The sequence below is a fragment of the Capricornis sumatraensis genome, chromosome 23 (genome assembly GCF_032405125.1).
Source record: "Capricornis sumatraensis isolate serow.1 chromosome 23, serow.2, whole genome shotgun sequence".
NCBI lineage: Eukaryota > Metazoa > Chordata > Mammalia > Artiodactyla > Bovidae > Capricornis > Capricornis sumatraensis.
The window spans coordinates 8,762,907-8,784,923 of NC_091091.1; the positions used below are offsets into that span (position 1 = coordinate 8,762,907).

A 22,017-nucleotide genomic window follows, 5' to 3' on the forward strand; every position below is an offset into this window, starting at 1 on the left:
ATCTGTATGCAGGTCAGGAAGCAACAGTTAGAACTGGACATGGAACAACAGACTGCTTCCAAATAGGAAAAGGATACCATCAAGGCTGTATATTGTCACCCTGCTTATTTAACTTATATGCAGAGTACTTCATGAGAAACGCTGGGTTGGAGGAAACCCAAGCTGGAATCAAGATTGCCAGGAGAAATATCAATAACCTCAGATATGCAGATGACACCACCTTTATGGCAGAAAGTGAAGAAGAACGAAGGAGCCTCTTGATGAAAGGAAAGAGGAGAGTGAAAATGTTGGCTTAAAGCTCAACATTCAGAAAACTAAGATCATGGCATCCAGTCCCATCACTTCATGGCGAATAGATGGGAAAACAGTGGAAACAGTGGCTGATTTTATTTTTCTGGGCTCCAAAATCACTGCAGACAGTGATTGCAGCCATGAAATTAAAAGATGCTTACTCCTTGGAAGGAAAGTTACGACCAACCTAGATGGCATATTCAAAAGCAGAGACATTACCTTGCCGACAAAGGTCCGTCTAGTCAAGGCTATGGTTTTTCCAGTGGTCATGTATGGATGTGAGAGTTGGACTACAAAGAAAGCTGAGCACCAAAGAATTGAAGCTTTTGAACTGTGTCATTGGAGAAGACTCTTGAGAGTCCCTTGGACTGCAAGGAGATCCAACCAGTCCTTCCTAAAGGAAATCAGTCCTGGGTGTTCACTGGAAGGACTGATGCTGAAGGTGAAACTCCAATATTCTGGCCACCTGATGTGAAGAGCTGACTCATTGGAAAAGACTCTGATGCTGGGAGGGATTGGGGGCAGGAGGAGAAGGGGACGAGAGAGGATGAGATGGCTGGAATGCATCACTGACTCGATGGACGTGAGTTTGAGTGAACTCCGGGAGTTGGTGATGGACAGGGAGGCCTGGCATGCTGCGGTTTATGGGGTCGCAAAGAGTTGGATTCGACTGAGTGACTGAACTGAAAAACTCATTCACCCTTTATATGTTATAGTAATTCAATGTAATAATACTTTCATCCAAAGGCAACAATGAATGGTAGCAGCAAAGGATTCTAATTCTGACTTTGCCCTAAGAAGGCAGGGAGAGGGGCGTGAATTCTAGATGAATTGAAATCTGTCTTTCCCCACTAGTTCTGGGATCTTGGACAACCTCTTGATCTCTCATTGCTACAATGTCTGCTTCTGTAAAATGAGGATAACAGCAGAATCCACTTCAGACAGTGTTTATAAGAACCAAAAATCAAAACCAATTATATTTGTTCAGGGTTTCTTAACCATGTCATGATTGACATTTTGAGTTGAACGAAAATTTTTTGTGGGAGGACGGGGCTAACCTGCATACTATAGAATGTTTAACAGCATCTACCCATTAGATATGAGTAATGATAATTTTTAAAAGTCATTAGCATTGTCAGATGTTCCCTAAGGGGCACAATCACCCCCAGTTGATAATCAGAGCTTTGGTCCCTCGTAACTGTCAACTCTTGAATAAATGGGCGTTCATCCTCTCTTCAGTTGGTCTTATCTGTTGTTCAAAAGAAGAATCCTGTGGCTTTAGGAACATTAATGTAACATGTGGGAAGAAGGGAAAGGTTGGTTAACTAAGTGTCATAAACTGTCTCCATACTTACACGTATCCATTAACTCATGCCATCTTCAAAAGTATCTTAGAAAGTCAATACTGGGGATCGTCCAAAAATCCTTCCCATGAAGAGACTGATTAATTGATGATACTTATAAATGAAAGTTGAATTGTATATAAACATGTGTGCTCTCACCTTGAACTACGTTTCAGAGCACTGATGAACACATGCATGCCTCAAATGTACATATCTGGGTATTCAGGTAGTTGCTAGGAATGTGAACCATTCTGTGAAGCTGAGGCCAAGAGATGGGCCCTACATGGACACAGCCAAGAGCCTCCCTAGTGATTCTACCAGGTCAGCATGGATACAAAACCACGTCCTATGGTCCAGTGGAATTCACAGGGACTTTTGTACTTGGAACATACTCCACAAGATGCTGCCTTGAATGCTGGACAAATGATTATGGAGTTCTGAAACATTTTAATCCACAAAATCAGAAGAATGCCTTGACCACAAATATCCCTACTCATCCAGCACATATTGCTGGACTAAAATCCAGGGATTAAGTAGGGATGAAGTTCCACCAGGTCTGCAATATGGCCAGCAAATAGAGATTTATTGGGAGTCCATGGGCATGCTTTTCTGCAGATGGCATTTCCAAACCTTTCACAGGGTCAAAGCAACCCATCTTTGGTTGCTCATCTCTCTCTCTCTCTATGCTGAATGCAGCCTTTGGATTGGACTGCTGGAAAAATGGTCACTAGAAGTGAAGAATCTTAGTTCTAGAATTATCTTGTTTCATTGTCATCTCACATCTCACCCAATAACCCATCTATATACAGAAAATAACTTATAAATTATTCTCAAATTACTATCTCTATTCCAAAAATTTACTGAGGCTCAGAGGGGTTAACTAACTTGGGTAAGATCTTGACAGGACAGTAGGCAAGCAGCAGAGTAAAGGGGCTTCCTGGGTGGCTCAGTGGGTAAAGAATCCACCTTCAATATAGGAGAGACAAGAGACTCTAGTTCGATCCCTGGGTTGGGAAGATCCCCTGGAGGAGAAATGTCAACCCACTCCAGTATTTTTGCCTGAAAAATCCCATGGACAGAGGAGCCTGGTGGGCTACAGTCCAATGGGTCACAAAGAGTCAGACACAACTGAGTGGCTGAGCAGCAGCAGCAGCAGCAGCAGCAGCAGCAGCAGCAGCGTGAAAGTTCATACCTAGAGCTGTTCCCCTACCAGGCTGCCTCCTACTGGCTGCCTGGCAACACATGCAGCCGTTTAGCTGCTTGTTAGGGGTGGTGGACAGGAATGAAAACTCGTTAAGAATAGTGAGTTCCTATGGGTTTGGGATTTAAAAGGATAAACAGTGTTTGAATCGTAGCTCTTGGTTCCACTTATCTTAGGTTCTTTTCCTCAGGACTATCTTTATTCTTGGGGGAAGGATAGCAGGATAAGGAAGAAAAAGTTAATCCGTGATGGGTAATGACTCTGCATAACATTAAAAAGTCCCTTGCAGAGTAAAAGTGAATCCATAAATGTTAGGAAAATCAGTTACGGAGAAACAGGAAAAATGGTATCTTTTTGAAGGATTCTGAAGAGGGTATTTCTCTCTTTTTAAAATTATATATTCATTTTAATTGGAAGCTAATTACTTTACAATATTGTAGTGGTTTTCCCATACATTGACATGAATCAGTCACAGGTGTACATGTGTTCCCCATCCTGAAACCCCCTCCAACCTCCCTCCCCTGTGCTGGGTATTGCTAAGAAATACTGAATGAAAACTTATATCCAAAGCATATACAAGACAAATTGTCATGTAAAAGTCTTGTAATTAGCTACTGTAAATTACCCAGCCTGGTCAGCAGAATTATATTGCAACCTGGGAACATAATTTAGGTGGACACATTTAAAAAGAAAAATATGTTGATAGTAATAACGTGGCATTTTGGAGGCAGTCTCTGTATTTCCAAGGATGCCTACCAGAACTGAAAATGTGCCTTTACTGGAAATGTATTTCAATCTTCTCCCAGCAAAAACCCAGGATCCTGGTGAGAGAAAGGATCTTTCAGGGGCTGCCTTGCTGGCACTCCTTCATATAGCACCAGATTTAACTAGGTTTTTTTTTCCACAGTATACTTAATTGGGCAAGAGTTTCACCAACATCTTTACTAGGCAATTTGTTTTTTATAAAATGGCATTACACGGTTATAAAATTATCAAAGTAATCCAAAGAGACATTATTGTCTGCTAAAAGAATTTAATTGGAAAAATGGATTTTTTTTTTCTGACACAACATTGAGAACTTAAAAAACACTCTTACCCGTTTACTGAAAAGCTAATATTCCCCTCCAGATTTCTGATTTTCATATTCATAGGGCCTGAATAAGCTAAGCTTTAACATAAGCCTTAAGGCTGTATAAATATTTATCATAGATAAAAAATTAAAAAAGAAATCTTAGTGATTTTAGGCATCAAAAGAGACTTATGTGGTATAATAAGAGACTCTTGGATTTAAATTCAGAGGAATTTGTGCAGCGATCTTTGCTCTATCACTATTTGGCTCTGCAACCTTAAACCACTCTTATACGTCTTCCTGGGCATGAATTTCTTCACCTGTAAAGCAAGGGGACTGGGTTGGATTACTCCTAATACTCCCCCAAAGGTCTGGCAATATGTGATGGTACTAGAGGACATTTGAAAATAAAAGAGAAGGATGTATATTTTTAATGAAAAGAAACTGTCACAATTCAAAACAGTGATGGTAACTGTCATAAAAACGGCTTGAAACAAAAAATTAATTCAGGGTTTCATAAAAGTAAATGTCAAAATACAGCATACCATTTCTTCAGCTCTTAAACTGAAGAAGTAATTATTGAATGTTTGAAGATAAACAAAAAAAAAAAATTGAGAAAACAAAAATGTCACTCTATCAGTCAGCTCCTGACTTTAAATCTAATATTCTTAGTTTAGATTGTGAAAATTTTGATTTAGTAGAAAAAATTGCTTCAAACCACATTGCTTCAAAACACATTCAAACACAAATTGCTTCAAAGTAATACTAATGAATATTGATATTAATTTTAGATACTCAATGTACCTTATATAAGCCCAAAATAGAATGAAACATATGAGAACATGATGGAGGAGAAGGCAAATGTCTCCATGAATATAAATAAAACTTAAAATGTTTAGCAGAAACGAAAAGCCAAAGCAGGTTGGTAAAATATGTGAAATAATTTTGTTTCCTTTTCTCTGGCAATTCAGTAACCAGAAAGCTAAGAGCTGATCTTTCAGATATTCATCATTGCCAGGGGTTCAATCTAGCAATCAATTCAGATACAAATCTACCTGTGTGGGGCAGGCAAAGTGCACCAAACTATGCTGTCATAGAGTTGGTAGAGAGCACGTAGTAACTATTCCTGCTGAGGCCGTTTTTGTAATGGAAAATTCATCTCTGGGAGAGCTATGATGGAATGAAATAAGCTTTATACCTAGAGAGATATGATGAGCTAAGGAATTTGCAGAGCTCAGCACAAACTGAAAACTCAGGACACCTTGTATTGTTGTTGCTTGAAGGCAACGGCACCCCACTCCAGTACTCTTGCCTGGAAAATCCCATGGACGGAGGACCCTGGTAGGCTGCAGCCCATGGGGTCGCTAAGAGTCAGACACGACTTGAGCAACTTCACTTTGACTTTTCACTTTCACGCATTGGAGAAGGAAATAGCAACCCACTCCAGTGTTCTTGCCTGGAGAATCCCAGGGACAGGGGACCCTGGTGGGCTGCTGTCGATGGGGTCGCACAGAGTTGGACACGAATGAAGTGACTTAGCAGCTTAGCAGCAGCAGTCACTCAGTTCAGTTCAGTTGCTCAGTCGTGTCCGACTCTTTGCAACCCCATGAATCACAGCACACCAGGCCTCCCTGTCCATCACCAACTCCCAGAGTTCACTCAAAATCATGTCCATCGAGTCGGTGATGCCATCCAGCCATCTCATTCTCTGTCGTCCCCTCCTCCTCCTGCCCTCAATCCCTCCCACCATCAGGGTCTTTTCTAATGAGTCAACTCTTCGCATGAGGTGGCCAAAGTATTGGAGTTTCAGCTTTAGCATCATTCCTTCCAAAAAACACCCAGGACTGATCTCTTTTAGAATGGACTAGTTGGATCTCCTTGCAGTCCAAGGGACTCTCAAGAGTATTCTCCAACACCGCAGTTCAAAAGCATCAATTCTTTGGTGCTCAGCTTTTTCACAGTCCAACTCTCTCAGCCATACATGACCCCAGGAAAAACCATAGCCTTGACTAGATGGACCTTTGTTGGCAAGGCAATGTCTCTGCTTTTGAATATGCTGTCTAGATTGGTCATAACTTTCCTTCCAAGGAGTACGAGTCTTTTAATTTCATGGCTGCAGTCACCATCTGCAGTGATTTTGGAGCCCAAAAAAATAAAATCAGCCCCTGTTTTCACTGTTTTCCCATCCATTTGGCATAAAGTGATGGGACCAGATGCCATGATCTCAGTTTTCTGAATGTTGAGCTTTAAGACAACTTTTTCACTCTCCTCTTTCACTTTCCTCAAGAGGCTTTTTAGTTCCTCTTCACTTTCTGTCATAAGGGTGGTGTTATCTGCATATCTGAGGTTATTGATATTTCTCCCAGCAATCTTGATTCCAGCCTGTGCTTCTTCCAGCCCAGCGTTTCTCACGATGTACTTTGTGTATAAGTACACGTGTCCATGGAGCGGTGGCTACTCAGGCACAGGAGGGCCGAGAGGAGCTGCTCTACGTTCAAGGTCAGGAGGGGTGGCCGTGTAGAGATACCCCTCGTCCAAGGTAAGGAGCAGTGGCTGCACTTTGCTGGAGCAGCCGTGAAGAGATACCCCACGTCCAAGGTAAGAGAAACCCAAGTATGACGATAGGTGTTGCGAGAGGGCATCAGAGGGCAGACACACTGAAACCTTAATCACAGAAAACTAGCCAATCTGATCACATGGACCACAGCCTTGTCTAACTCAATGAAACTAAGCCATGCTGTGTGGGGCCACCCAAGACGGGCGGGTCGTGGTGGAGAGGTCTGACAGTCACTCAGTCATGTCCAACTCTTTGTGACCTCCCATGGACTGTAGCCCACCAGGTTCCTCTGTCCATGGATTTCCCAGGCAAGAATACTGGAATGAGTTGTCCTTTCCTTTGCCAGGGGAATCTTTCCAACCCAGGGACTGAGCCCATGTCTCCTGCATTGCAGGTGGATTCTTTACCGCTGAGCCACCTGGAAAGTCCCTCAGGACACCTTATTCAAAAGAACTATAAATTTTAAGCAGCTTACAGCTTAGCATTAAACCCTTCTGAGAGTAGGGACCCTTTGTGACCACCAATGAATTTGGCGCTGAAGCCAGTTCAAATCCCTGCTCAGTTATTTAAGAGCTCTGCCAGAGACCCTGTACCAGTCAACTGACTACTGTCAGGTTCTTTGTGAAATGGTTAAACCCATAAAAACGCCTTTCTATGCCTGTTGTAAAAATCCTATTATCCAATAAGTCCCATTTGCTGGATAAACAGTATATCCTCAAAAAGCAATAGCTATTATCATTAGCTTGAAGGATGGATGACTCCCAATAGCAATTCCATCATAAATCACAATGCTTTTTTCTTCTCTTACAGGGCTTAGAAAGAGATTAATCCATAAACAATGATAGCAAGAAAATTCTAAAGCAGAAACATGGCAGTGCTCTTTTCCCCAGGTACTGACTAACTGAGTTTTTTTATGTCCAACACAAAGACTTGAACATATTTTCTCTTTTGTGGTTCTTACTGTATTTCCTTCAAATGATTTACCATAAGAATACAAGAATGCTATAGAAACAGTCATGCTGTTGTTAATACAAGTCCTTGCTTTTCAAAAGTGGTAAGCGAATTGCTCCTGGAACAAGAGGATTGTAATCAATATTTTGCTGCTTTCAGTCCACCCTGGAATGGGAAAGATTGAAACATCCTGAATAATGAACCAAGAGGAAACAATCTCTTGGGAAAAGAGGTATAATTTGTATGCAACTTATACTATATAATTTTCAAAAACGCAGGACATTTATATTTCTCTGTTGTAGTAAATTTAACTCTTGTTACCAGCAGTACTCTTTCATGCTCTGATTTAAACCAATGAGAAAATTAACTCATGACAAGTTCGACTCCTGAAGGTGAAGATTTCTGACTGCTTTAAAACGTCAATGTAACTTCTTTTATAGATACTTATTTGAAAGGCACTTATTAATAGACCAGAAGGAGAGAATGTGAGAGGGTAAAAAAAGAAAGGGAATGGAAGACTCATAAGGTTTCCTTTTGCCCTATAATCCTTTTTCAATATAGGATATAACAGCTAGAACAGAAACATGGTAGAAGAAATGAAGGGTCTTTCTGAGTTTTTTAAACCATCAGGAAACTATTTCAATCTCTGAGTGGCTAAAACACCATGATGACACGTGGATTCACGTCCCATTTTAGGAAGTCATTTGTTTGGGGCCAATTCCACGAACACTCATTTAGATTCAATAATGGAAGGCCAATAAAGAGTCTACCAAGAGGTTCAATTCTGAAGATCCTGGAAGACTAGGATGATGAGCTTATTTACACTTGTCCTCGCTTCACCTGATCCAGGATGAGCTAACACCACCTTTGGTCCCTTCCTGAAATAGCACAGGCTATTACGGGTACACAGTCATTCACTTAAACCGGTTGCCTTCATACTTACATTTTAAAAATAGATAAATGAACTATGCAGTCAAAATATTCTCCTTAATATATGCACTGCCGAGCATTTTAACAGATCTCAGCTCTCTTGTTTATTTTTCCTGGCATTGATTGTTACAAGGCTTGAAAATATTACTGCTGCTACTGCTAAGTCACTTCAGTCGTGTCCGACTCTCTGCGACCCCATAGATGGCAGCCCACCAGGCTCCCCCGTCCCTGGGATTCTCCAGGCAAGAACACTGGAGTGGGTTGCCATTTCCTTCTCCAAGGCATGAAAGTGGAACGTGAAAGTGAAGTCGCTCAGTTGTGTCCAACCCTCAGCGACCCCATGGACTGCAGCCTTCCAGGCTCCTCCGTCCACGGGACTTTCCAGGCAAGAGTACTGGAGTGGGGTGCCATTGCCTTCTCCATGAAAATATTAAATAAGAAAATAATTGTATGGAAGTTTTAATACTCAAGTCATCTGCAAATATGATCTTCAAATCTGGAGTACTTATTCTTCTGCCAGAGCAGCATTACTTTTTCTCCTAATAACACCTAATGCATTGAATTACCCAGTCACAGCCATTTCACAAAACTACAAGGCATTCGTTTTAAGCATTCATGTGTTTAATTAATAACTTTAATATGTATCAATAAAACATCCAGTAGAACGACTTCATAAAAAGGCTTTCCCCACATCAACAACAGAGTTGAGGAAACAAAACTTTACTTACACAATTATTTTTAGAAAGTATTATACACTTTTGGTTCATTTGTTTGTTTTTAGTTTCACAAGACTAGATCCCACGGAACTGGTGAGAAGAGTGTTAAATGTTCTGATTCACTATTCTATCATCTTCAATGTTATTCAACACCTATTTCCTATGTAACTGGCATCATTTTAAAAGCTGTGGGAGATTCCAGAGAAATATGAGTTAACTACCACTGTTCTCAGAGAGAGTCTAAGGACGGAAGTAGAAACAGCAATGAAAGAAGTAGAAATTGGATGAGACAAAAAGTGGTGCCAAGAAGAGTGTGATACTAGAAAGGAGGGGGCCAGGTGAAGTATGGAGGGACTGACTCCATTAAAGAATAGCTGGGTGAGACGGAGGAACTAGGTGGGTGAGGTTTCATTGGGAACGATTTTAGAGATGAAACAATTCTGAATAATGATTAGACTCAGAAGCTGACTTTACAAATACACTTGGCAAACAAGGAAATTGAGGTCCAGAAAGTTCACCAGAGCTGCTGACAGGTGGAACCTTGATACCTAAATCTATCAAGTCCTGGAATATGTCCTAAGAAGTCCAGAGCTCTTCTGGTGGGTAACAACTTTTAGTGGCCCACAAAATAAGTAGAAACTTCAAGTTTATTTCTCTTCACCAGACAAGTAGTTTTGCAGACAGTTTACCCCACTAATGTACATTTAGAACATTAGAGAATGGCATTCTATCATGTATACTATCATGTAAGAATTGAATCGCCAGTCTATGTCTGACGCAGGATACAGCATGCTTGGGGCTGGTGCATGGGGATGACCCATAGAGATGTTATGGGGAGGGAGGTGGGAGGGGGGTTCATGTTTGGGAACACATGTAAGAATTAAAGATTTTAAAATAAAAAAAAAATTAATAAAAAAAATTAAAAAATAAAAAAAAGAAAGAAGACCTCATCCTAAATTCAGATTCCTCTATGAAGTGGGTTCAGCAACAATCTGAGCTCTGCTTCTGAAGTGGGTTCCTATTGCCTTCTCTATTCTTTGAAGCAGGATGATAAAACAAAAATGAAACCTTTTTCAAAGAGAATTCATTTAACGGTTATATTGATGTCTTGATCAAAAAGAAGGAAGTCTTTCAGGTGGTGCTTTTTTCTTCTTTTCATTTCACTTCATTTACAAGTCACCACTCTCTTAACCTTTACTGCTCTTTGCTTAATCAACCTAGGATTAGGGTGAAGATTAGGAGAGTGGAATCAACGGAAGGAAGCACAAGCAACCCTTCAGAAAGCAAAGGAATTCAAGATAATTCCCAGAACTTCAGTCTCATTTGATACAACAGAGGTGGCAGTGAGTCAAATTCATCAACACACAGTGGTTAGAAAGTCCATTCGAGACAAGGCAACCTGCAAAATCTATGAGGTATAAAACACAAGAGATTAAGTCCCACCAGAATGAACAAATCCCCTGGTAGGTCCAGTCATTCAAACCAGGACCTCTGGTGTAGGACAAGTCAATCAACCAACAATAGAGCAGAACAGTTAAAAAGTGTGGATCCCAGCACTGCCTTATATCATGCATTCAAGTCTCAGCTCTAAAAAGGTGTATTACGTGCTCTTTGACGAGGGACCTAAGCTTTGTGTGCCTCTGTTTCCTCAGCTGTAAGGTGGCGATAATAATATTAGCACCTGTCTCATGGGTGTGTTGTGGAAACGAGATGCATTAGTTGTTATTTGTATATAAAATACTCAGAATAGTACCTGACACATAGCTAAGTGTGATGTGAGTGCTTGCTGCCATTAATCTCCTCCTCCTTCTCTTCCTGTCCTCCTTCTTTTTGTCCTTCTCTTTCTTCTCCTCCTCATTCTGTTTCTACCATTTACCCCCACATGACCTTGGAGAAGCTGACAAACCTCTTGGCTTCACAGTTTCTGCCTTTGTGAATGTAGGATAATAACACTGTAGGGGTACATACTACCTCCTGGCATTAAGATTGTAATGAGATATATAAAAAGTCTTTAGAATGTTACTGAACTATACAGTTAAATATGGTTAAAACAGTATTTTTTTTTATTATGTGACTTTTGCCACAATAAAAAAATTTTAAAGAAAGTTCTGGATAGAGCACAGATCATATATGAAGCATGGATAAAATGGAAGTTTGTACACTCACTCACACTTTTGTTCTAGACTTCTTCCAGCAAATACTTTTTAAATACAGTGTGTAAAGCACATTTTTGGGTAAAGGGGATGTAGCAGTGAATGAAATGAACAAAAATGTGTTCTCTCACGGAGCTTACATTTAAGAGATGGTGGTTGTGTACCAGTAAATATTCTCACTATGATCTTTTTGACAACCAATTTGCAAATTCCTGAATATTTATTTGTTCCTGAATATTTTATTTATTTGAGAAGTAGTATAAGCAGGTTCCAGGATACCGCTGACGGGGGAATAGACAAGAAAGAGGTAAAACGGACAGTGTGTAAATAGAGATAAGTGCTCTGAAGGAAAATAAAGCAGGGAACAGTGAGACGAAATGTCTGAGGATAAAGAGAGGGGGTGCGATTATAAATAATCTGGACAAGAAGGACTCACTGAGAAGGTGATATCTGGTCACAGACTTGGCAGTGTAGAATGACCCAGGCAGTGGAAACAACACACTTTCTCAGCGATTGAAAAGCACGTCAACTGAGAATGTCAGTCTCGGTTTGTGCACAGGGTCCCTCAGTTGATTCAGCCCAGCACGCTGTCCCCTGCGCTTTTCTTCACAGGTACAGTCTACACACGAGGAGATAACAATTTACAGGTTGAAAATACTCCCTTCACCTAGTCTCTGAGTAACATAACCCTATACTGGCCAACGCGTATTGCCCAAAATTCTCACTCCTGGTCTCCAGGGTTAGCCTGACAGCTTCACTGTCTGAAATCTTCAGTTAAATCTGTCAAGTGAACAGAAGGATACAGCATTTATTTCAGCGCTAACACAAACAAGCAGACAGCCTCTCAAATAAAATGAGATGGTTTTCAAAACTCGCTCTTTATGTAAATGTCATAATGATAACCAAAGTTTCCACCAACAGAAAGCTTGATCAAGTATGGAGACACTGTGGAATTAGTGAGAAGGAATGTAAACAACAGTGTGAACCGAATAATGTGATGTGGAGAGACATTCATTTTATTAATGATGCCACGGCAGCAACTGCTATTTCCTGAGTGTGCATCTCTTCTAATGCCTGAGTTTCCTCATCTGCAAAATGGGACTAATTACTACCTTATAGGTAGAATATGAGATTTGAATAAATTAATTCAGGTAAAAGTTACTACATCAATTAATGGTAACTACATAGAATAAATACGATTAAATGATAAATGGAATGCATGTGATCAACGTAAGCTATTTTTCCCTTCATCTTCATTATTATCATTATCATTATTGTTTTACTTTGGGCCAAACACTAGAAGATAGCTCTTTTTTATTATTCCCATTAAACTGAGCAATAGAAAGTTTACTAAGGTGCTTGATATTCTAAAGAGAATTAAGAGGTTGGGTAGAGAATCATGATCAGACAGTCTCATTCTCAATAGCTGTCCTATAAAACACACACACACACACACACACACACACACACATTTTGGACAGTTTAAATCCAACTAGAGTCTCAGATCCATGAGGGCAAGAACCATGTCACTTGCATTTACTACTCATAGAAAGTTATTCATTATGCTGAATAATTACAACAAGGAAGCCATAGTCAACCCTACTTATTAAGTGCTTATTTATGTCCTGAATGTTTAATATGAATTATTTTGCACACTCCCTCCACTCCAAAGAGGGAGGTACTAATGTTATCCCATTTTACATATGAGAAAATTGAGTCTAAGAGAATTTAAATTACCCCAAATCATACAGATAAGTAGCAGTGCCAGGACTAAAACTCCTGTCTACCGAACTCCAGTCCCAAAGTTTCATCGTTGTTTTTTCCTGTCTATAGTGCTCAGCTAGTAACTCCTAGTATAACGAGAAACAATGATACACAGTTGTCACTAGACCCCAGGACATGTGAATTAAGGTTGCAGGCTTCATATGAAGGTACAATAGTTCCCTCCTCTGTTAATTACCACATGTGAACAAGGTAAAATGCAGAACTCAGTGGAAACCTAAAGACTCATTCCCAAAAATCTGAAGGAGCCAATTAGCGTTGGTATAACAATCTCTCAAACAATTCTGTGGTTGGCTGGTGCCGTGGTAATACACACACCTCTTCCATAATATCAATCTCCTCCATTTCCAATCTGTACTGTGTATGAATTATGCATTAAAAGCCTGGAAAACATGGAGTAATGGCTTCAAAAACTCTCTCAGGCATAAAAATGGAAGCTTCGTGCTGTTGGTATGGATTCCCCACTGTTTCGAAGTAACCATTCTCAGCCTCTGGAGAAAGAATTCCCAGACCCTCTGCCGTAGTGTTTCGGTAATCTACTATTCCTTGTAGTAGTTTAGCTGGGCGCCGAAGAGTCGACGCTGCTGACCTGCGGTGTCAGAGAAGACTCCTGAGAGGCCCTTGGACCGCAAGGAGATCCCACCAGCCCATTCGGAAGATCAGCCCTGGGACTTCTTTGGAAGGAATGATGCTAAAGCTGAAACTCCAGTACTTTGGCCACCTCATGCGAAGAGTTGACTCATTGGAAAAAACTCTGATGCTGGGAGGGATTGGGGGCAGGAGGAGAAGGGGATGACCGAGGATGAGATGGCTGGATGGCATCACGGACTCGATGGACGTGAGTCTGAGTGAACTCCGGGAGTTGGTGATGGACAGGGAGGCCTGGCGTGCTGCGATTCATGAGGTCGCAAAGAGTCGGACACGACTGAGCGACTGAACTGAACTGAACTATTCCTTCTAACTCTCTCAACTCCATTTCTTACAGAGGTAAACATGTCTGTGGTCTGAAAGCCAAGGTAAAAACAAACCAAGCATCTGTCCTAATGAGACACCCAAGGACCTGGTGAAAAACACTCTCTGTTGTACCCAGTGATGGAAATTATCAGTCAAGTTATTTGGATTTTAATTAGAGAGCAGTCCAGAGCAATTATAATAACCTGGTTTTTTGATCTTGAGAATCTCAATCCTTGTGCTGGTAGAGGCAAACTGAAATGTTCTAGAAGCCAGTAAGGTGAAGTAAAGGAGCAAAACAGGCAAGGTGTAAGCAACAGGGGAGGAAGCAGACGTGGCGCTCAGGGAACACATGGTCCCTTTCAGAACCTCCTCTAAAAAAAGTAGCTGCTACTCTGCTCTAGCTAATGGTTGCCAGAAGGCAAAACATCCTGGTTTTGCTTTATTTTTCAATTCTTTTCTTAAGAGAAACCATGAATTCAGATTTTATGTTAAATTTCAAAAATGTCAAAAGTTAGCAACTTTTAATTAAAAATAACATAACAACAACAATGTGTGGGATGAATAAAAGTCATGAGCAGGATTTGGTCCATAGGTGGCTTGTGTGTGACTTCTATTTTGCTATATTTTCTTATCTGCAGTGCTAGATGATGCCAGGCTACTTAGAGCTGCTGCTAAAGTTTCAGGCAAATTCCTGTCCAAGTTTGGATTAGCAAGGTCTGAGTTGACTAATAATCTAGGAACACATGAAAATAATAATAGCTGATATTTACGGAGCCCCCATCATGTATGTAACACTCAGATTAATTGAGAAAAAGCCTGTAAGATGGATCCTCTTATTATTAGCCTCATTTTACAGATGAGGAAGCTGAGGAACTAAGCAGGTATATTATCTGCCTTCTGCCCAAGGTCACACCACTATCAAGTAATAGAATTGGGTGCTCACCCAAATATATTACTAGGCTATAAAGTTAAGTGCATGGGAACAAAGGGCATAAAAATGAAATCTATGGGCAAGGTAATGCCTTTGTGTCACTATCAAAAAAGGCATCTTAGTCAATGTGGTTTCGAATAAAATTCCATAAAAATGTTTAGATCATTGGACCAACCTATAAACTCTTGGTAATCCTTTCTAAAAATAATTTAAAGGAAGAAAAATGTATCAATTAAGAAGAATTAGCATCATCCAATTTTTGAATAGCAAACAAGCAAACAAAATAACCAAATCCCCAAGAGAATAAGAACAAACACATTTTTTTTCTTTTTACTAATACAGTGGAAGACTAGATAATCACTAAAAATTGAAGCCCTGGTGATTACTGGTCACTTAGAAGAGCTACCATTTATTAAACATTGAGTGAATAATAAGAAAGAAGCAATCACATTTGTAGATTAGAATGAGGTAAAAACTATTAAGATATAGGCTAGAAAAAATACAAGTTAGGCTTTGAGTCATTTCATAACAAGTAATTAAATTATGAATGGCTTAGAAAATAAATAAGGGACTTTCAACATCATTGTAGTAATATTTGCTATTTATTGCAACCAAATTTAACTTAAAACTATGATAAACATACAGGTACCACTCAGATTCATGTTTCCAACACTATAAAGCATTTATCCATTTAACTGTCCCTGTTGAGCATGACCTCAGTATTTTGCACATTTTCTGTGACGATTCTACACAGTCGTGTTTTGCATACAAGGGCCCAGCTACGTGAGAATAAACTGTCATCTCTGGATAATAGCATGAATATATATAAGTTCTGATGTACAGTTTCAAACAAAGGTTCCATGTGGTTCCTAAAGTCAATGCATTCTCATCTTAAGAATTTCACTCCTACGATCTCCAAGATACATAAAAGGTTTGTCCCTTCACTTCCTTCAGACTCCTGCTCAAATGTTTACCAGTAAGAATTACTCTGATCACTTTATATAAAATAGTAATACCCTGACACTACCAACACTCAGTTTATACTTATATGTTTATCTTCTGCTTTTCTTCACTAGATTGCAAACTTCATGAGAATCTATCCCTGTTGTTCAGTGCTATGTCCCCCACATGTGGAATTGTACTTGGCACTTCACATATTAATAGACTCTAACATTAACGTGGCACTTACTATGTGCCAGGCACTATTCTAGTTCACATATTAATAGAATCTAAAATTAATGAGGTACTTACAATGTGCCAGGCACTATTCTAGATGCCTTACTAATATTAAATTATCTAATATTTCTAATGACCCCATTATTATGTTCATTTAATAGATGAAGACCCTGATGTACACAGAAGTCAAATAATCTGTCTAGCATACTATGGTGGACCAACTCTAAGACAGCCCACAATTACTTACACCTCTTTCTATGCATGGCTTGTTTAATTCCTTTTGAGAGTAAGAGCTATTCACTGTTAATAACGTGCAGGAAAAGGTGATTATGTTTCTTTATATTGAAACTTCTATCTCCCTAACAGACTCTCTTATTTCTAACTTTGATTAAATAAGCTGCCCTATGGAGAGGCCCACATGGCAAAAAACTAAGGGTGGATTCCACCCTACAGTTATCAATGCATTGAGATCCTCAGACCAACGACCTTCAAGAAACTGCATCCTGCCAACAGTTACATGAACTTGGAAGCAGATCCCTTCCCAGGTAAGCCTCAAATAAGTCCCTTAGCCAGACCAACACTTTGACTGTATCCTTGTGAGAGACCCTGAAGTAGAGCATCCAGCTAAGATATTCCCAGATTTTTGACCCATAGGAACTGTGGGGTAATAAATGTGTTGCTTTAAGCCACTAAGTTTATGGCAACTTGCCAGAGAGCAATTCAGTTCAGTTCAGTTCAGTCGCTCAGTCGTGTCCGAGTCTTTGGGACCCCATGAATTGCAGCACGCCAGGCCTCCCTGTCCATCACCAACTCCCGGAGTTCACTCAGACTCGTGTCCATCGAGTCTGTGATGCCATCCAGCCATCTCATCCTGGGTCGTCCCTTTCTCCTCCTACCCCCAATCCCTCCCAGCATCAGAGTCTTTTCCAATGAGTCAACTCTTCACATCAGGTGGCCAAAGTACTGGAGCTTCAGCTTTAGCATCATTCCTTCCAAAGAAATCCCAGGGCTGATCTCCTTCAGAATGGACTGGTTGGATCTCCTTGTAGTCCAAGGGACTCTCAAGAGTCTTCTCCAACACCACAGTTCAAACGCATCAATTCTTCGGTGCTCAGCCTTCTTCACAGTCCAACTCTCACATCCATACATGACCACAGGGAAAACCATAGCCTTGACGAGACGGACCTTAGTCGGCAAAGTAATGCCTCTGCTTTTGAATATGCTATCTAGGTTGGTCATAACTTTTCTTCCAAGGAGTGTCTTTTAATTTCATGGCTGCAGTCACCATCTGCAGTGATTTTGGAGCCCCAAAAAATAAAGTCTGACACTGTTTCTACTGTTTCCCCATTTATTTCCCATGAAGTGATGGGATCGGATGCCATGATCTTCATTTTCTGAATGTTGAGCTTTAGGCCAACTTTTTCACTCTCCTCTTTCACTTTCATCAAGAGGCTTTTTAGCTCCTCTTCACTTTCTGCCATAAGGGTGGTGTCATCTGCATATCTGAGGTTATTGATATTTCTCCTGGCAATCTTGATTCCAGCTTGTGTTTCTTCCAGTCCAGCGTTTCTCATGATGTACTCTGCATAGAAGTTAGATAAGCAGGATGACAATATACAGCCTTGATGTACCCCTTTTCCTATTTGGAACCAGTCCGTTGTTCCATGTCCAGTTCTAACTGTTTCTTCCTGACCTGTATACAGATTTCTCAAGAGGCCGGTCAGGTGGTCTGGTATTCCCATCTCTTTCAGAATTTTCCACAGTTTATTGTGATCCACACAGTCAAAGGCTTTGGCATAGTCAATAAAGCAGAAATAGATGTTTTTCTGGAACTCTCTTGCTTTTTCCATGATGACTAAAATAGTCACACTAAGTTTTTAAAAAAGGATCCAAACCTAGGTAGCCTAGAATTTATACTTTTATGCACTATACTATTTGTACGTAGTTGCTTAGTCATGTGTGACTCTTTGCAACCCCACGGCCTGTAGCCCACCAGGTTCCTCTGACAATGGGGATTCTCCAAGCAAGAATACTACAGTGGGTTGCCATGCCCCCACTTCAGGGTATCTTTCCAACCCAGGGATCAAACCCAGGTCTTCCACATTGTAGGCAGATTCTCTACTATTTGATCCACCAGGGAAGCCCCATTATACTATATTTCCCTTCAATAAATATTTTTGGAATGAATGAAGGGATGGATAAATGGATGGATGGACACAATGATAATACCTTATAGAGCCCAAGAGCAATGCACATTTGTTTTATGAGATTACAATGATCTTGATCTTCAAATCTGCAACAAATATTATTAAAAAATATGTGTATGTGTATACATATATATATCAGCAACACTCTGTCATGAACATCATTACAAAAGTCCTAAATAAAATAAGAATTAGCTAAATTAATCCAATGATTCATAAAAAGAGAATACATTATAACCAATGGGGTCATTCCAGAAATGAAATATTGAGTTACCAACTAAAGTCAATTTAAAATATCAAATATCTATTTTAGTAGATACAAAAGAAGCCTTTGATATAATTATATCTCCATTTATGATTTTTCAAAACTGTCAAAACAAATTTGGAATAAGACAAAAATCTATCTCCATTCATAGTTTTTAAAATACCCTCTTAGCAAAGCAGGAATAGAAGAGTTTATCTATTAAAAAAAAAAAACTATAGAAATTTTATGCTTCAGGATAAATTTTGGAGATTTCTCCTGATATTTTGAGAATGGGTCAAGACTGTCTACTATCTCTACTGTAGTCACCATTGTAGTAGCAAAAGTCTTAGTCCCTATTAAAGTGAGAGAAACACAGTTTATAAAGAAGTAAAAAATTAAAACTCTCATTATTTTCAGATTACTTGATTACATATATGTAGAAAACCCTAGAGAAACCACATAGAAACCATTAGAATTAATAAGGTGATTTGGTGAGATTTCTGGATACAAAATACAGATCTCAATTGCAACAAGGAATTAGAAAAGGAAATTTAAAATACTATTTATAAAAGATCAATACACATCAAATGCAAGATGAAATCTAACATAAAATGGGCAAGTCTGCTATTCAAAAAATTATAAACCTTCCTCTGTCAGAAAGATCCAGTTTCACACACAATACCATTACTAGGTATTCACTAGCAATTTTATTAGTTAGGACAGAGTCCATAACCAACATGACATGAAATAATAAAAACATATGGTCGGTTATCCATTTATTTTCAATAGTTTTAGCACATGCACACAAATATTGAAAACTGTGGAAATGATGTAGGTTTTGCCTTTTTTTCCCTTCCATTTCTCCCATGGTAGCGTGTACTGGTTGCCTAGGAAACTGTTACTACCAGGCACAGAAGCGGCTGTGCTGCCACTGAGCTGGGCCAAGATTTCAGTGGTAGCACATTGGCTCTCATCCTCAGTGGAGGGGAACCTGTACTGTCCCACTTGGCTCCGGGCTCACTCATTTCCTAGGAGCAGCTGTACATTGTGTTGTTAGTGTTTCGGCAGGAGGAAAGCAGCAAAGGGTACATAACAGCAACTGGGGAGCAAAGACTGAACATGGGTTGTTAGAGGTGGGTCTCAGATATTGCAGGTGAAGAGACTGCAAAGTATAAAGGAGATGCTTAGTAAAGTACACTTAGATGCTGCGGGCAGACAAGGATGGGTGTGCTACTCACAGAAGCGACCTGGAAGGTAACTAGGAAAGGGGAGGGAATTTTAACTACCTATGTGCCAGCAGCTGTACTGTGTATTTCCTATTTGTTTTGCATTCATTTCATCTGCTCTCTCTCTCCCTCCCTTCCACTCCGTTTCTGACAATCATACACAAAGACATACACACTCAAGCTCATACACACAGCTACTATTCTAGTTTTAAACACAGGTAACATGGAGTTCAAAGAGGCTAAATAATATTCTTCAATTCACCCAATTACTCAGCAATGAAGCTGGAAATGAATCTCAATCAAACCCCATGAAAATCCATACTAGGGTGCCTCCAAGCCTGGGATATGTTTCCACATACGGACAAACTAAAGGGAGGCAGAGGATGCTACGGACGTGAAAAGATGAAAGTTTATATTAGGTTCAGGAAATGAGAAGAAACCCGGTGAAGTGGGATACAGAGGGTGCAGGGGCATAGGAAGTTAAAAAGAAAAACAACCAGCAAACTGATAATGAACTATTTTAAATGCCATATGAGCAAGTTTATTTTTAAATTTCATTTTATAACTGTGCTGTCTAGTAGACACCCTGCATGGTAATGTGGGTTGTCTGAACTGACATGGGTCTACATATACATATAGACAGAATGTTTACTGGACTTAATGTAAAAAATCTCACAGAAAATAGTTTAGTAATCATTTGTCTATTGATATATGTTGGTCTGATAATAGTGTGGATGTTCTGGGTTAAATAAAATCTATTAAAAATAATCTCACCTGATTCTTTTTGCTTTTTAAATGTGGTTACTGAAAATAATTAAAATGAGACTTGTGGGCTTCTATTTCACTTGGTTACCAGTGGGAGGCCATGTAAAGTATGAGGGGAGGAAGGCTGGGACTGGCTAGCTCTTGTACTTAAACTTTCCCTCTCCTTATACACACACAAACACACACCCTCAGCTTCATGCTACTTTATTTATTTATTTTTTTTTAATTTTTACTTTATTTTGCTTTACAATACTGTATTGGTTTTGCCATACATTGACATGAATCAGACACGAGTATACATGAGTTCCCAATCCTGAACCCCCCTCCCACCTCCCACCCCATATCATCTCTCTGGATCATCCCCGTGCACCAGCCCCAAGCATCTTGTATCCTGTATCGAACATAGACTGGTGATTCATTTCTTACCTGATAGCTTACATGTTTCACTACCATTCTCCCAAATCATCCCACCTTCTCCCTCTCCCACAGAGTCTAAAAGTCCGTTTTATACATCTGTGTCTCTTTTGCTGTCTTGCATAGCGGGTTATCATTATCATCTCTCTAAATTCTATATATATGTGTTAGTATACTGTATTGGTGTTTTTCTTTCTATGCTACTTTATTATTTTTTTTACACCAAGCCTTCATAGGAAAAGGCACCCAGGATTCTTTTCCTACAAGAAAAAAAAGGCAGTTTGCCTACTACAAAATCTGAAATAAAAATAGTTTAACAAAACTCCTTTGCAAGAAATTAAGATGGATTCATGCAGCATCCAGAAAGTGTTTACATCTTAAAGAAAAAAGGTGCCTGTGGGGAACAAAACAATAACAATGGCTTTGGAAGAAAAATCGGTTTCCAAAGCCTTTACTGCTCCGGAAAGAGCTCCCATTCAGGACATCACAGAGATCAGCCTCAGCGGTCACCTGGTGACTGACTCCTGTTTTGCCATATATTATGTTTTAGTTTCTCTGACCTTGGTATTTCATATGGCACCAAGAAATTACTCACCTCACTGTCAGAATGATAATCACCGTAGGATACTGCCCCTGCCAAACAGTGGCCTGAGCTAGCTGGTGAGACTGAATAGAAAACAGTAAACAATAAACCCTTATCTGATTGTTCGGGGTATTCCACTGTAGTTGTTCAACATTATAGTGTGTGTCAATGTCTTGTGTACTTTGTTATTTCACTGTTCTGTCCTGTTTGACTCTTTTGTGACCTCATGGACTGTAGCCCACCAGGCTTGTCTGTCTATGGGATTTCCCAGGCAAGAATACAGCAGTGGATTGCGAGTTCCTTCTCCAGGGGATTTCCCCAACCCGGGGGTTGAAACTACATCTCCTGCATGGCAGGCAGATTCTTTACCACTGAGGCACCTGGGAAGCCCTCGGTGTATTACACGGATCTTTTTTCACGGGCATCCACTGTCTCTCATATGTGGCACAACAGGGTAATATGAGGTGCATCGGATCACAAAGTTTCCTGCAAACATAGATTTGGAAATGTCCCTATTTAAAAAGGTG

At 39.9% G+C, this 22,017-nt stretch overlaps 1 protein-coding gene across 2 annotated transcripts in view; it reads right to left on the reverse strand.

The window, feature by feature from the left end:
* PRKG1 (protein kinase cGMP-dependent 1) overlaps positions 1-22,017 on the reverse strand; it is a 1,398,992-nt gene that overhangs the window by 966,085 nt on the left and 410,890 nt on the right. The gene's annotated exons all lie outside the window — the stretch shown is intronic.